The following is a 17,538-nucleotide window of genomic DNA, read 5'->3' on the forward strand; positions in this document are numbered from 1 at the left end:
ATTAAATTATGGGTGGAAAGTTACCACAAGATATTCTATGAACATAGTACAATGTCTTCCTGGAGGGGTAAAATTTTCCATTACAAGATTTTAAGAGAGGCCATTTATTGTACTGTTCAATTTGCGTTCATTTTCAAATTTGCCGCGCGAGTATCTATGTAGCGTCTCGTGGTCATTGGTCATCACATTTCATTTTCATAACATAACCGATAACCTAAAAATTTAGTAAAAAAGTAAAAATTTTGATTGGAAAAAAATGCATCGATAAGGGGGTGTGGGAAATGGAAATTAGTGGCTTTTTTGCTGTACTGTCTGCTAGTTTTTGCTCTGGGCACTGGCTAGATCTCTTGTTTAAACAATTTTGTAAGTATTATAAAATCCGTTTTCAATTTTCTTTATTCTTTATGAAACGAATCATTTATACATGCATATTATTACCTGTAAATAGGTACCTATTTCTTTTGATTTTTAATTGTAAAGAATAGAAAAATTACCGTTCATTTTAATTTTTTTTTAGAATCAGCTGAAAGTGGCCTACAAAAAAAAACCAAGAAGGAAATGTATAGCCTTGTGTCTATGAAAGGCAAAAGAGAGATATAAAAAGTGTATTGGCTAGTTGGAAGAAAGTTCACATTGTCCATGCATAATAAGTTATTACATTATCAACAAATATCAAGAAGATAGCAGGGTCACGAGCATCAACTTCATGAGTTCAAGAATATCGAGGAAATCCAGCTCCTCGATACTACTGGGCAAACTAGAAGATTGAAGAGGACAAATCCTTTTGAACTAGTTTGAGTGATAGGTGATAGTGAAAAACGGAGCATAGTGCTTGTGTGCTGTGCCTGTGTATGTTAGAATAGTGCACGATCTTGTTAGATTAGATAAGAGACGCTATGGGGTAAGCTCTTCATTTTAAGAAACAGTAGTAATTTAGGTTAAATTAAAATTGCTCATTGGTCAGTTATGACCAGATTGTTTTTTTATGTTTGGCAAAAAGGACTTAAGTCAGAATTGCACATTGATAATGTTTTGATGATTTCTGGACCAGAAAAAAACTGTTGTAGATGTAAACTGTATGTACAGTAGAATCTACTACAGTACTGTAGAAATCATCAAAACATTATCGATGTGCAATTCTGACTTAAGCCCTTTTTCCCAAACATCAGAGAATTGTAATGTACAATAATTCTCCTATCTGCTTTTTCATGAATTTTGTAGGAGACGAAAAACCATTTTTAGGATCATCTGCTTTCACATGTTTTGTAGTAAATAGATAGTTGAATTTACTACAAAACATGTCAAAAAATATATGAAAACATGAGGTGACTATAAAAAAAGTTTTTAGTCTCTCTTACAAAACTCATGAAAAAACAAATCGGAGGTATGTCACATCAGTGACTAAGAATGTCTAAAAAATATACTTTGATGTCCCAAGAACCAAATATAACCTACAGTCCATCTAATTTACTTACTGTTGCACGTCATTATCTACGCCAGAGATCTAAGTTGACATAGTTGCCAAAGTATAAAAAGATCCTGAATCCATTTTAAATCAAATATGTCACATAATTATTGTAAACGTGGATTATACAACAAAACAAATTAATATTCAATGTAAATAAGTAAAAACTTAAGAAATAGAGAACAAGAATTAAGTTATAATCTTTTAAGATTTGCAGTGCAAGAGTTTTTGCACTGCATTGTTAATAATTAAAAAACGGCTCCGAACTCTTGGCAAAAAGCCGGTAGGTTTCTTTGTATAAGTATGTCTACAATAACAACTAAAAAAGTTGTCAGATACCTCGATTATTCCAAGTCGTTATAAAATTAGGTGAAATTTATATTTTTATAGTAGAGGATCTTTTTATAGTAAAGTAAATAATAAAAACAGTAAATATAATAAATAAAACAGATACTTATAGTAAAGAATATAAACAAATATGAAGTGTCATCACCGTAACTGTCAAATAAATGTTACCAATTTATTCTAAAATGTCACCTTCGTTCGATTACAGTTACAGTGTGATCCGAACAAATCTGCTTCATAAAAACGCTTTATAATCCATTTATACAAATTAAATGAAACATATTATTGTGTATTTCTTTAGGTTAACATTAATAGAAATCTTCACATATTATTCGGCAAAGTACTCGGCAAAGTGATTCTAAAAAAGAACACACCTACCGCCTAAATATTTCGTGTTGGTATCATGCAACCTCACAGGCTACGACGCGGATGACGCGCAACAGTTAGTAAATTAGACGAAGTATGTAGATATATACAGGGTGTAACAAAAATACAGGTCATAAATTTAATCACATATTCTGGGACCAAAAATAGTTTGATTGGACCTAACTTACCTTAGTACAAATGTGCACACAGGAAAAGTTACAGCCCTTTGAAGTTATATATATATATATATAATAGGTCTGTTCGTACAGGAATCACTGACTATCAGCAACTGCACGACGCATGCATGTTTCAATTGTGCGAACGCTAATATTGAAACACGCATGCGTCGTGCAGTTGCTGATAGTCAGTGATAGTTTCTGATTCCTGTACGAACAGACCTAATAGCACCAAGGGTCTTAGAGGCCCATGGCTTGAAAAGTTTGTTTTTTTTCTTCATTTTCACGTTTCTTTATGTACTGAGATCTTCTCTGGCTTGATATGTGATTTTTCTCCATTCCTTCCTGTTATTCATTTTTCTTTTCTGACCCTGTAGCACCATTCTTTCCAAATCTTTTTCGACCTCTTGCTTCCATCTATTTTTCGGCCTTCCTCTTCTCTTTCTTGAAGCTGTAGTGTAGTTTAGTACCATTTTTGGAGTCCTCGTGTTTGGCATCCTTTCAATGTGACCTCGCCATCTAAGTCTCTGTGCCTTTATCATTCATTTGAAGTTACAAGATGAAGTGATTTTTTCCAATATATCGAAAACTATTAGAGATTTTTTATTGAAAATGGACATGTGGCATTATTATGGCAGCAGTATCTTACGAAAAAACTATAGTAAAATTTGGACACCCCATAAAAATTTTATGGGGGTTTTGTTCCTTTAAACCCCCCCAAACTTTTGTGCACGTTTCAATTTAATTATTATTGTAGTACCATTTAAACACAACGTTTTAAAAACTTTTTTGCCTCTTATTGCTTTTTCGAAAAGTCAATTTTTATCGAAATATTTTGAATATTTGTCAAATCCACCACATATTTGTATATGGTTAAGTACGATTATGGAGACTTGGTAATAATATGCAGACTTATTTATGCTTTACATTTTTAGGGATATTTTGAACCATATTAAAAAAGAAGCCAGATCTCGATAAAATGTGCCTTATCGAAAAAATACAAAGAGGCAAAAAAGTTTTAAAAACATTCTGTTTAACTAATGGTACCTCAGTAATAGTTTAATTGGAACGTACACAAACATTTGGGGGGTTTAAAGGAACAAAACCCCCATAAAATTTTTATGTAGACATGTTAAAAAAGAAGTCGCAACTCGATAAAAACTGCCTTATCTGAAAAATACTAAGAAACAAAAATATTGAATTTAACTAATGGTACCACAATAATAAAATTGAATTGGAACATACACAAAAGTTTGGGAGGATCTAAGGGATCAAAACCCCCATAAAATTTTTATGGGGTGCACAAATTTCACCATAATTTTTCTTTAAGATATTCCTGCCATAATACTGCCACATGTCCATTTTCAATAAAAAATCGCTAATAGTTTTCGATATAATCGAAAAAATCGATTTTCATTTTGTAATTTCAAAGGGCTGTAACTTTTTTTATGTGCATATTTGTACTAAGGTAAGTTAGGTTCATTCAAACTATTTTTGGTCCCAGAATATGTGATTTAATTTATGACGTGTATTTTTGTTACACCCTGTATATACAGCCGATTACGCACCACCTTAAAAATTGGGCATTTTTGATGTCTCGAATTTCCTAAACCTGTTGTTGCATCTAAGTGATTTTTTTATAATATTCTAGCCTAGGCCCTAGGCTATAGGTTAAGTACCTCCTTATGCTTGTCATGCACGGGGAGCTATACTGTAATATATATTATATCACATCGCACTCTATAGTAATGAGTGAGCCTGCACATATGGAACCATTTGTTTTCTGTCTGCAGGCTCACTCATTACTATAGAGAGCGATATGATATAATGTACATATATTACAGCATAGCTCCCTGTGCATGACAAGCTTAAGGAGGTAACCTATAGCCTAGGCTATAATATTATAAAAAAATCACTTAGATGAAACAACAGGTTTAGGAAATACGAGACATAAAAAATACCCCATATTTAAGGTGGTGCGTTAATTTCTTGGAGAAGTGTATTGTAATTTAATGTAAATAATGTAATATCCAATAATTGTAATTTAATATAAGATGTAATATAAGTTCCTTAAAAAATATATTTTTTATTTCCCACGACATTAGATGGATGTTCGACAGCAAGACATTGGACCAAACTGGGACGTCCTATGAAGGTCCAATTGACGTCCACCGAACGTCCCTTCGGATGTTAAGTGGACCTCCATTGGGCGTTTGGTAACGTGGCATTTGGACCAAAATTGGACGTCCTGTTAAGGTCCAATTCACGTCCCCTAGAATGTCCGGTTAAGGTCCAATTTACTTCCGATTAAGGTCCAATTTACGTCCGATTAAGGTTCCATTTACGTCCGATTAAGGTCCAATTTACGTCCTATTAAGGTCCAATTTACGTCCGATTAAGGTCCAATTTACGTCCGATTAAGGTCCAATTTACGTCCGATTAAGGTCCAATTTACGTCCGATTAAGGTCCCATTTACGTCCAATTAAGGTCCAATTTACGTCCTATTAAAGTCCAATTTACGTCCGGTTAAGGTCCAATTTACGTCCGATTAAGGTCCCATTTACGTCCCATTAAGGTCCAATTTACGTCCTATTAAGGTCCAATTTACGTCCGATTAAGGTCCAATTTACGTCCGATTAAGGTCCAATTTATGTCCGATTAAGGTCCAATTTACGTCCGATTAAGGTCCAATTATTTCGAACTTCCAATTTTCAAACTAATGATATTCTGCAACAATCAATAGATGGTGTAAAAAGATTAGCACCTCATGCTAATACAGCAAGTTGTGAAACTGTAGTACCTTTAATACATTTTGGTATTTTACCAACTCCTCAGTTAAATCCAACTAATGACAATACAAATTTTCAAAATACTTGTGCATATTATAGTGTTGTAGCTAATCTCACTGTAGAATTAAATTTAGATTCTGTATTTCCTCTTGGTGCAGAATGTTACTCAACTCCGTTGGAAACCGAATTTCTTAATCCTATAGCTGGTTCTTGTAATTATACTGAAATTCGTCCATTAGCTTTACCATTAGATGGATGTTCGACAGCAAGACATTGGACCAAACTGGGACGTCCTATGAAGGTCCAATTGACGTCCACCGAACGTCCCTTCGGATGTTAAGTGGACCTCCATTGGGCGTTTGGTAACGTGGCATTTGGACCAAAATTGGACGTCCTGTTAAGGTCCAATTCACGTCCCCTAGAACGTCCGGTTAAGGTCCAATTTACTTCCGATTAAGGTCCAATTTACGTCCGATTAAGGTTCCATTTACGTCCGATTAAGGTCCAATTTACGTCCTATTAAGGTCCAATTTACGTCCGATTAAGGTCCAATTTACGTCCGATTAAGGTCCAATTTACGTCCGATTAAGGTCCAATTTACGTCCGATTAAGGTCCCATTTACGTCCAATTAAGGTCCAATTTACGTCCTATTAAAGTCCAATTTACGTCCGGTTAAGGTCCAATTTACGTCCGATTAAGGTCCCATTTACGTCCCATTAAGGTCCAATTTACGTCCTATTAAGGTCCAATTTACGTCCGATTAAGGTCCAATTTACGTCCGATTAAGGTCCAATTTATGTCCGATTAAGGTCCAATTTACGTCCGATTAAGGTCCAATTTACGTCCGATTAAGGTCCAATTTACGTCCCCTAGGACGTCCGATCAAGGTCCAAATTACGTCCGATTAAGGTCCAATATACGTCCCCTCGGACCTTAGATGGACGTCCAATGGACGTTCGGTAGCGCGACATTTGGACCAAAATAGGACGTATAAAGGACGTTCCTCGGACGAAAACGGACGTCCAATGGACGTCCCTAAAGTCCGTGAAGGACGTCCAATGGACGTCCATTGGACGTCCTTGTGCTATTAGGGTAGGGATAAGGCAAAGAGAATGATGATGATGATAATAGGTGTAATGTGTAGATACTTATATAGAATAGGTTTGAAATAGAGTAGAATATAATAGAATAAAGAGACTATATACCTACATAGATACATCCCTAATAGCACAAGGATGTCCTTCACGGACTTTAGGGAGGTTAGTTTTCGTCCAAGGAACATCCTATTTTGGTCCAAATGTCGCGCTACCGAATGTCTGTTGGACGTCCACTTAAGGTCCGAAGGGACGTACATTGGACCTTAATCGGACGTCCTAGGGGACGTAAATTGGACCTTAACAGGACGTCCTATTTTGGTCCAAATGCCACGTTGCCAAACATCCAATGGACGTCCACCTAACGTCCGAGGGGACGTTCAGTGAACGTCAATTGGACCTTCATAGGACGTCCCAGTTTGGTCCAATGTCTTGCTGCCGAACGTCCATCTAACGTCCTGAGAGGACCTCCGGTGGACGTCTAGCATCGATATTTAGACCTGTGGAGAATGTATGGTGGGAAATAAAAAATATATTTTTAAGGAACTTATATTACATCTTATATTAAATTACAATTATTTAATATTACATTATTTACATTAAATTACAATACACTTCTCCAAGAAATTAATGCACCACCTTAAAAATAGGGCATTTTTGATGTCTCGAATTTTCTAAACCTGTTGTCCCATCTGAGTGATTTTTTTATAATATAGCCTAGGCTATAGGTTACATCCTTAAGCTTGTCATGCACTGGGAGCTATACTGTAATATATGTATATTATATCATATCGCTCTCTATAGTAATGAGTGAGCCTGCAGACAGGGAACTAATGGTTCCGTATGTGCAGGCTCACTCATTACTATAGAGAGCGATGTGATATAATATATATTACAGTATAGCTCCCCGTGCATGACAAGCATAAGGAAGTAACCTATAACCTTAGAACTAACAAAAAAATTAAATAAATACTCTATTTAAATTATTTTTAAACATATTCAGAGATATATCAAAAATTTCAATGTGTTTGTCATTTATAAGTTTACAGTAACGATCTATAGGTGAATTTTGGCCATAACTTGTGCGATGGAAAGGAATATAAAATGTTATAAAATCACCTCTTCGATTTCTAGTTTGTATATCAACATTAATACACTGTAATAGATCACAGCAATCTAAATTTCCATTTATTAAATTATACAAAAATACTAATCCTACTTGATTACCTCTATTTTTCAGTGTATTAAGTTTTAAACTGTTTTCTATTAATGAATAATCGTGATCTACAATAGTTTGACCTAATTTAAATGCACAGAACCTCAAAAATTTGTGTTGAATTTTTTCAACAGTCATATTATGAACTGCATGTTATGGAGACCATACTATAGAGCCATATTCAAGTTTAGATCGCACCAAAGAACAATAAACTCCTCTTACAGTGTCAACTGAAAAATTACCACAGTGTCTCAAAATAAATCCTAACATTTTTGAAGACTGAACTGTTATGTAATTAATGTGTTCAACAAAACTCAAACTCTCGTCAAAAATCACTCATAAATCTTTAACTTTTGAAACATATTTCAGATCTTCATTATTTATTTTATATGAAGTATTGATCTTCCTATTACCTTTGAAAAAACTAATGTAAAAATGATAGAGGCATTCAATCAAATAGAACGAGCTGCACAAAATAGTGGCCTTAAAATCAACCAGAACAAAACAAAATATATGCAGGTAAGTAAAAACACAGAAATAAGGCAGCCACAAAATATAACAATAGGAGAATACAACATTGAGGGGGTAAAAAACTTTACATACTTGGGATCCCTAGTCACATCTGATAATAACGTAGCAGAGGAAGTGAAGAGGCGAATATTTATTGCCAATAAAAGTTACCATGGCTTAATTCGGCAACTAAGATCAGACAACGTCGCAAGGAAAACAAAATGCCAAATATACAAAACTCTAATAAGACCGGTACTCACATACGGCTCAGAAACCTGGACACTCACTAAAAGAGAGGAAACATTGCTAGCCACCTTTAAAAGAAAAATCTTGCGACACATATATAAGGGCACAAAAGAAAATGGAATTTGGCGAAGAAGGTACAACTTTGAACTATACGAAATATACCAGGATCCGGATATCATAACATTCATTAAAATAGGACGGCTGCGTTGGATGGGACATGTAGAAAGAATGGAAGGTGAAATACCAAACAAAATATTCAAACAGATGCCAGTAGGAAAAAGAACAAGAGGAAGACCGAAGCTGAGATATTTAGAACAAATAGAAAATGATATAAAAACCTTAAAAATAAAAAACTGGAGAAAAAAAGCACGAAACAGATCAGAGTGGAGAAGAATCCTGGAACAGGCCAAGACCCAGAAAGGGCTGTCGAGCCAATGATGATGATAAAAATTTTATGGGGGTTTTGTTTCCTTTAACCCCCCCAAACTTTTGGGTACGTTCCAATTAAATTATTTCTGCGGTACCATTAGTTAAACACTGTGTTTTTAAAACTTTTTTACCTCTTTCTATTTTTTCGATAAAGCTCTTTTTATCAAGATATGGCTTCTTTTTAAAATGGTTCAAAATATACCTAAAAATGTAAATCTAAACATGACAACCTAAAAATTTTGATTGGAAAATGCATATAAGATAAGGGGGTGGGAAAATGGAAATTAGTGGCTTTTTTTGCAGTTCTGTCTGTTAGTTTTGCGTTTTGCTCTGGCTGGGTCTCTTTTGTTTAAACAATTATGTAAGTATAATAAAAACGTTTTCAATTTTCTGTATTCTTTAGGAAACGAATTATTTATGCATATTATTACCTGTAAATAGTAGTACCTATTTCATTTGATTATTAATTGTAAAGAATAGAAAATTACCATTCATTTTAATTTTTTAGAATCAGCTGAAAGTGGTCTACAAAAAAACCAGGAAGGAAACGTATTATAGCCTTGTTGTGGCTATGAAAGGCAAAAGAAAGATACCTATAAAAAGTGTATTGACTAGTTGGAAGAAACTCCACATTGTCAATGCATAATAAGATATTACTTTATAAACAAATATCAAGACCTAGGAATGGAACCTGGATAATATAGTCATCAAGAAGATAGCAGGAAGTCATGAGCAACAACAACTTCATAAGTATGAGAATATTGAGGAAATCCACACTCCTCGATATCTACTACTGGACAAACTAGAAGATTGAAGAGGACAAAGCCTTTTGAACTAGTTTGAGTGATAGGTGATAGTGAAAAGCAGAGCGTAGTGCTTGTGTGCTTGTGTATGTTAGAATAGTGCACGATCTTGTTAGATTAGATAAGAGACGCTATGGGGTAAGCTCTTCATTTTAAGGAACAGTAGTAATTTAGGTTAAATTAAATTTGCTCATTGGTCAGTTATGACCAGATTGTAATTCTCTGATGTTTGGCAAAAAGGGCTTAAGTCAGAATTGCACATCAATAATGTTTTGATGATTTCTGGACCATAAAAAAAGTGTTGCAGACTTACACTGTATGTACCAATAAAAAGAGCCGATTTTTCTGGTCCAGAAATCATCAAAACATTATCGATGTGCAATTCTGACTTAAGCCCTTTTTCCCAAACATCAGAGAATTGCAATGTACAATTCAATACAAATGAATCATCATCCTAGTGATGATTATGGAAAAAAATATATGACAAGATTTTGTGCAATAAAAATGTTTATATTTATCAAGGATGTATTATTTGGTATGGCCACATATACTTCTGGTATATCGTCGGTGATGTGACAATACCTCCTATCTGCTTTTTCATGAATTTTGTAGGAGACGAAAAACCATTTTTAGGGTCATCTCTGTTTTCACATGTAAATTTTGACATGTTTTGTGGTAAATAGATGATTGAATTTACTACAAAACATGTCAAAAAATATCATATGAAAACAGGAGGTGACTGTAAAAAAAGTTTTTAGTCTCTCTTACAAAACGGTGAACAGAGGTGACAGTTAATAGAGAGACAGATAATCGAGGTTCTACTGTATAGTGAAATTTGGACACCCGACACCCCATACAAATTTTATGGGGGTTTTGTTCGTTTAAACCCCCCCAAACTTTTGTGTAAGTTACAATTGAATTATTATTGTGGTACTATTAAACACAATGTTTTTAAAACTTTTTTGCCTCTTAGTACTTTTTTGAAGTCAGTTTTTATCGTGATATTTTGAATATTTGTCCAATCCACCACATATTTGTATATGGTTAAGTACGATTGTAGAGACTAATAATATGAAAATTTATTTATGATTTACATTTTTAGGTATATTTTGAACCATTTTAAAAAGAAGCCATATCTTGATAAAAAGAGCTTTATCGAAAAAATAGAAAGAGGTAAAAAAGTTTTAAAAACACAGTGTTTAACTAATGGTACCGCAGAAATAATTTAATTGGAACGTACCCAAAAGTTTGGGGGGGTTAAAGGGAACAAAACCCCCATAAAATTTTTATCATCATCATCATCATTGGCTCGACAGCCCTTTCTGGGTTTTGGCCTGTTCCAGGATTCTTCTCCACTCTGATCTGTTTCGTGCTTTTTTTCTCCAGTTTTTTATTTTTAAGGTTTTTATATCATTTTCTATTTGTTCTAAATATCTCAGCTTCGGTCTTCCTCTTGTTCTTTTTCCTACTGGTATCTGTTTGAATATTTTGTTTGGTATTTCGCCTTCTTCCATTCTTTCTACATGTCCCATCCAACGCAGCCGTCCTATTTTAATGAATGTTATGATATCCGGATCCTGGTATATTTCATATAGTTCAAAGTTGTACCTTCTTCGCCAAATTCCATTTTCTTTTGTGCCCTTATATATGTGTCGCAAGATTTTTCTTTTAAAGGTGGCTAGCAATGTTTCCTCTCTTTTAGTGAGTGTCCAGGTTTCTGAGCCGTATGTGAGTACCGGTCTTATTAGGGTTTTGTATATTTGGCATTTTGTTTTCCTTGCGACGTTGTCTGATCTTAGTAGCCGAATTAAGCCATGGTAACTTTTATTGGCAATAAATATTCGCCTCTTCACTTCCTCTGCTACGTTATTATCAGATGTGACTAGGGATCCCAAGTATGTAAAGTTTTTTACCCCCTCAATGTTGTATTCTCCTATTGTTATATTTTGTGGCTGCCGTATTTCTGTGTTTTTACTTACCTGCATATATTTTGTTTTGTTCTGGTTGATTTTAAGGCCACTATTTTGTGCAGCTCGTTCTATTTGATTGAATGCCTCTATCATTTTTACATTAGTTTTTTCAAAGGTAATAGGAAGATCAATACTTCATATAAAATAAATAATGAAGATCTGAAATATGTTTCAAAAGTTAAAGATTTAGGAGTGATTTTTGACGAGAGTTTGAGTTTTGTTGAACACATTAATTACATAACAGTTCAGTCTTCAAAAATGTTAGGATTTATTTTGAGACACGCTGTAGTAATTTTTCAGTTGACACTGTAAGAGGAGTTTATTGTTCTTTGGTGCGATCTAAACTTGAATATGGCTCTATAGTATGGTCTCCATAACATGCAGTTCATAATATGACTGTTGAAAAAATTCAACACAAATTTTTGAGGTTCTGTGCATTTAAATTAGGTCAAACTATTGTAGATCACGATTATTCATTAATAGAAAACAGTTTAAAACTTAATACACTGAAAAATAGAGGTAATCAAGTAGGATTAGTATTTTTGTATAATTTAATAAATGGAAATTTAGATTGCTCTGATCTATTACAGTGTATTAATGTTGATATACAAACTAGAAATTGAAGAGGTGATTTTATAACATTTTATATTCCTTTCCATCGCACAAGTTATGGCCAAAATTCACCTATAGATCGTTACTGTAAGCTTATAAATGACAAACACATGGAAATTTTTGATATATCTCTGAATATGTTTAAAAATAATTTAAATAGAGTATTTATTTAATTTTTTTGTTAGTTCTAAGGTTATAGGTTACTTCCTTATGCTTGTCATGCACGGGGAGCTATACTGTAATATATATTATATCACATCGCTCTCTATAGTAATGAGTGAGCCTGCACATACGGAACCATTAGTTCCCTGTCTGCAGGCTCACTCATTACTATAGAGAGCCATATGATATAATATACATATATTACAGTATAGCTCCCAGTGCATGACAAGCTTAAGGATGTAACCTATAGCCTAGGCTATATTATAAAAAAATCACTCAGATGGGACAACAGGTTTAGAAAATTGGAGACATCAAAAATGCCCTATTTTTAAGGTGGTGCGTTAATTTCTTGGAGAAGTGTATTGTAATTTAATGTAAATAATGTAATATTAAATAATTGTAATTTAATATAAGATGTAATATAAGTTCCTTAAAAATATATTTTTTATTTCCCACCATACATTCTCCACAGGTCTAAATATCGATGCTAGACGTCCACCGGAGGTCCTCTCAGGACGTTAGATGGACGTTCGGCAGCAAGACATTGGACCAAACTGGGACGTCCTATGAAGGTCCAATTGACGTTCACTGAACGTCCCCTCGGACGTTAGGTGGACGTTTGGCAACATGGCATTTGGACCAAAATAGGACGTCCTGTTAAGGTCCAATTTACGTCCCCTAGGACGTCCGATTAAGGTCCAATGTACGTCCCTTCGGACCTTAAGTGGACGTCCAACGGACATTCGGTAGCGCGACATTTGGACCAAAATAGGATGTTCCTTGGACGAAAACTAACCTCCCTAAAGTCCGTGAAGGACATCCTTGTGCTATTAGGGATGTATCTATGTAGGTATAGAGTCTCTTTATTCTATTATATTCTACTCTATTTCAAACCTATTCTATATAAGTATCTACACATTACACCTCCCTAACAACACACAACATTCCAGGAATGTACTATCAAAGTTCTATCAATATTTGAATGTCCTGGACATTTAGGGAACATTCGGTGAACATCTGATTAAATTATTCCTGGAATGTTACCATAAGACATTCTGTGAACATACTACCAATGTTCCTATATGTTCATTTTCAAATTCACGGCGCATGTATTTGTGCATGGTGCTTAGAGAGGGCATCACGTGACTAAAAACGACCAATGACCTCACTTCGGACTTCGGCGCTTCAGCCATCTTGGCTTGGCATGCATCTTGGCCTTGGCCACCTTGCCGTGCGTGATCGTTGTTTGTTTTTATTTGTGCTTTTTAAGAATATTTTTTTAATTCGGATACTTTTATAATAACTTTAATAGTATTATTAACATAGTGCATACAATCAGTTGGAGTAGCAGAAGCAATGTAGATAAAAAATCTGCAGGAATAACGTTTCAAAGGTTAGTATTTATGCAAATATGTAAACAAAGGCATGCCCCTATTTCAGAAAATATCCATTTATTATTTTAATAATTGCGAATAAGCCACAAACTTGCTTATTCCTAAGTAAGATAGTAAATAGAGATAATAACAAACGGATTATTTGTAAAATTAAAATTTTTTTTGCGTTTATAAACAGGATTGTAGACCACACATTATAATAGTACCAACTAATGAATACACAGTATGAATAGTATAGTCGGTTCGCTAAACTTAGTCTCTGGCTAGACACAACTGGCTAGTGATTTTAGTAAATAATTTTGACAATTTGGTAAAATGTACAAAAAAATAATAACTAAATAGTTAGTAATTTTGGCAAAATTGGCCAAAAACAAAAAAATTACCTACAAAAATCACTAGCCAGTTGTGTCTAGGGAAACGACTATACTAATAAACAATTTCTAAGCTGCTTTTTATAATATTTTGTGAGTTCATTAATCATATTTTTTATTTAAAACTAAAATTTGTTAATAATGCTCAGTAATGCATATATTTTGTATTTTTAGCTTTCCAGAAGATCCTGCGAAGAAGGCATGAAGTATTGATCAGATTTGTTAATAGAGCAGTATGTTCAAAACATTTTTTAGAAAAAGATATTGACAGAACTTCACTTTCAACTGTTCGTTTGAGAGACTGTGCTGTTCCAATAGCTTATATCACACAGGTAATATGCTTAACCCAATTAATAATACAATTACAATATACAGTTGGAAAAATTAAAGAATAGGGCTTTTCATTTACAGTCATTTGTTCCGAGCTTCTGTCATATGTTGTATAATCCGTGTTGTATTAATATTATACACAGATTATATATGACAAAAGCTCGAAACAAATGACAATCGATGAAAAGCCCTATAGGGCTTTGTTCATTGTCATTTGTTTCGACCTTCTGTCATGTGTCACATATATTAATATATCTACGTCATACGTCTTTGGTTTGTATCATTGGTTATATCAATAACGTATGACGTAGATATATTAATATTATGTGACACATGACAGAAGCTCGAAACAAATGACTGTGACTGAAAAGCTCTATAACCATGAACGATCACATCAGTCACTTATTTTATATAGGGCTTTTCATCGATTGTCATTTGTTTCGAGCTTCTGTCATGTGTCACATAATATTAATGTATCTACGTCATACGTCTTTGGTTTGTATCATTGGTATATACCAATAACGTACGACGTAGATATATTAATATTATGTGACACATGACAGAAGCTCGAAACAAATGACTGTGAATGAAAAGCCCTATTTGCTGTCTTTTTCTATAAATCACAAACGTTTGTTATAGAAAAAGATCATCATCATCACCATCATTGGCTCGACAGCCCTTTCTGGGCTGGGTCTTGGCCTGTTCCAGGATTCTTCTCCACTCTGATCTGTTTTGTGCTTTTTTCTCCAGTTTTTTATTTTTAAGGTTTTTATATCATTTCCTATTTGTTCTAAAATAGAAAAAGATAGCAAATACAAAATAAGTGATTGATGTGATCGTTCATGGGTATAGTGCTTTTCATTCACAGTCATTTTTTTCGAGCTTTTGTCATGTGTCACATAATATTAATATATCTACGACATACATTATTGGTATATACAATAATACAAACCAAAGACATATGACGTAGATATATTAATATTATGTGACACATGACAGAAGCTCGAAACAAATGACTGAATGAAAAACCCTATAACCATGAACGATCACATCAATCACTCATTTTGTATAGGGCTTTTCATTCACAGTCATTTGTTTCGAGCTTCTGTCATGTGTCACACAATATTACTATATCTACGTTATAAGTTATTGGCATATACCAATGATACAAACCAAAGACGTATGACGTAGATATATTAATATTATGTGACACATGACAGAAGCTCGAAACAAATGACAGTTGATGAAAAGCCCTATTTGCTGTCTTTTTCTATAAATCACAAACGTTTGTTACCTATAGAAAAAGATCATCATCATCATTGGCTCGACAGCCCTTTCTGGGTCTTGGCCTGTTCCAGGATTCTTCTCCACTCTGATCTGTTTCGTGCTTTTTTTCTCCAGTTTTTTATTTTTAATGTTTTTATATCATTTTCTATTTGTTCTAAAATAGAAAAAGATAGCAAATACAAAATAAGTGATTGATGTGATCGTTCATGGGTATAGGGCTTTTCATTCACAGTCATTTGTTTCGAGCTTTTGTCATGTGTCACATAATATTAATATATCTACGACATACGTTATTGGTATATACAATAATAGATACAAACCAAAGACATATGACGTAGATATATTAATATTATGTGACACATGACAGAAGCTCGAAACAAATGACAATTGATGAAAAGCCCTATTCTTTCATTTTTCCAACTGTAGATACCGTTGTTCTTCATTATCTACATCAGAGATCTAAGTTGACATTGTTGCCCAATTACAAAAAATTTTTGAATTCATTTTAAGTCCAATATATCACATAATTATTGCGAAGTAGATTATACAAGAAAACAGATTAATATTGAATGCAAATAAATAAAAACATCAGAAATAGAAAACAAGAATTAAGTTATAATCTTAAGTTAAAGTAAATAATAAAAACAATTAAATATAATAAAACAAAATACTTATTAGTTTGTGAAAAAGCTATTTCTTTGTGGCATTTTTGTAATTATTGTAACTATTTTAATGGGGAAATAAGCCAGAATTTACTTGAAAAAATAACTTTATTATGGTTTCTACTTCCACATCGGACGTCGTTGTCAAAATACAAAATGTTTTATTATTTTCTTTATTAAATATTATTTATTATTTATTTAAATATTATTTAATTTATTATTTATTTTATTATTATTATTATATGCATATTATTACCTGTAAATATTTCTTCTGATTGTTAATTGTAAAGGATAGAAAAATTACCATTTATTTTATTTTCTTTTAGAATCAGCTGAGAGAAGTGGTCTACAAAAAACCAGGAAGGAAATGGAATATGTGGCTATGAAAGGCAAAAGAAAGGTTTACAAAGCAAATGTGACACATTTTTTTATAGGAATATCAGTAAATTACATTAAAAAAATGTATGAAAAGATTTTTTGCAATAAAAATGTTTATATTTATCAAGGATGCATTATTTGGTATGGCCACATATCGTCAGTGATGTGACAATACCTCCTATCTGTTTTTTCATGAGATTTGTAAGATAGACTAAAAACTTGTTTGGGCCACCTCCTGTTTTCATATATTTTTTGACTTGTTTTGCAGTAAATTTAACTATCTATTTACTACAAAACAAGCCAGAACTTACGTATGCAACAGGAGGTGACCTTAAAAAATGTTTTTCGTCTCCTGCAAACCTCATGAAAAAAGATATAGGAGGTATTGTCACAGCACTGACGATATATTTCAGAGAATGTCTAAAAAATATACTGTGAATGTTCAAAGAACGTTCGTAGACATTCATGGAATGTTCCAACAAGACATTTAGTCTAAAAAATATACTGTGAATGTCCAAAGAACATTCATGGAATGTTCCAACATTCATGGAATGTCCCAACAAGACATTCAGTCTAAAAATATACTGTGAATGTCCAAAGAACATTCATGGAATGTTCCAACAAGTCATTCAGTCTAAAACATATACTGTGAATGTCCAAAGAACATTCGTAGACATTCATGGAATGTTCCAACAGAACATTCTAAGAATATTTAAAATGCTGACACAGCACATTCCAGGGACTTTCCAGGGACATTCGTGTGCATTTGGGGACATTCCAGGAATGTTTGGAATGTCCTGTGAGTACATTCTAGGAACATTCATGGAATGTTTTGTGTTATTAGGGCTATTATCATCATCATCATTCTCTTTGCCTTATCCCTATGCAGTGTCGGCTTCCCTAATTGCATTTCTCCACACAATTCTATCTT

At 33.5% G+C, this 17,538-nt stretch overlaps 2 long non-coding RNA genes across 2 annotated transcripts; both read left to right on the forward strand.

The window, feature by feature from the left end:
* Nucleotides 1–2,992, forward strand: LOC114326166 (uncharacterized). The gene is made up of 3 exons (XR_007698637.1): nt 1–363; nt 518–2,431; nt 2,582–2,992. It is a non-coding gene; the product is annotated as an uncharacterized LOC114326166 (long non-coding RNA).
* Nucleotides 2,993–13,125: 10,133 nt separating this feature from the next.
* LOC126886490 (uncharacterized) lies at nt 13,126–16,730 on the forward strand. Its single transcript, XR_007698636.1, has 3 exons — nt 13,126–13,578; nt 14,125–14,282; nt 16,556–16,730. It is a non-coding gene; the product is annotated as an uncharacterized LOC126886490 (long non-coding RNA).
* The last annotated feature ends 808 nt before the right edge of the window (nt 16,731–17,538 follow it).

This window comes from Diabrotica virgifera, chromosome 6, assembly GCF_917563875.1.
Source record: "Diabrotica virgifera virgifera chromosome 6, PGI_DIABVI_V3a".
Lineage (NCBI taxonomy): Eukaryota > Metazoa > Arthropoda > Insecta > Coleoptera > Chrysomelidae > Diabrotica > Diabrotica virgifera.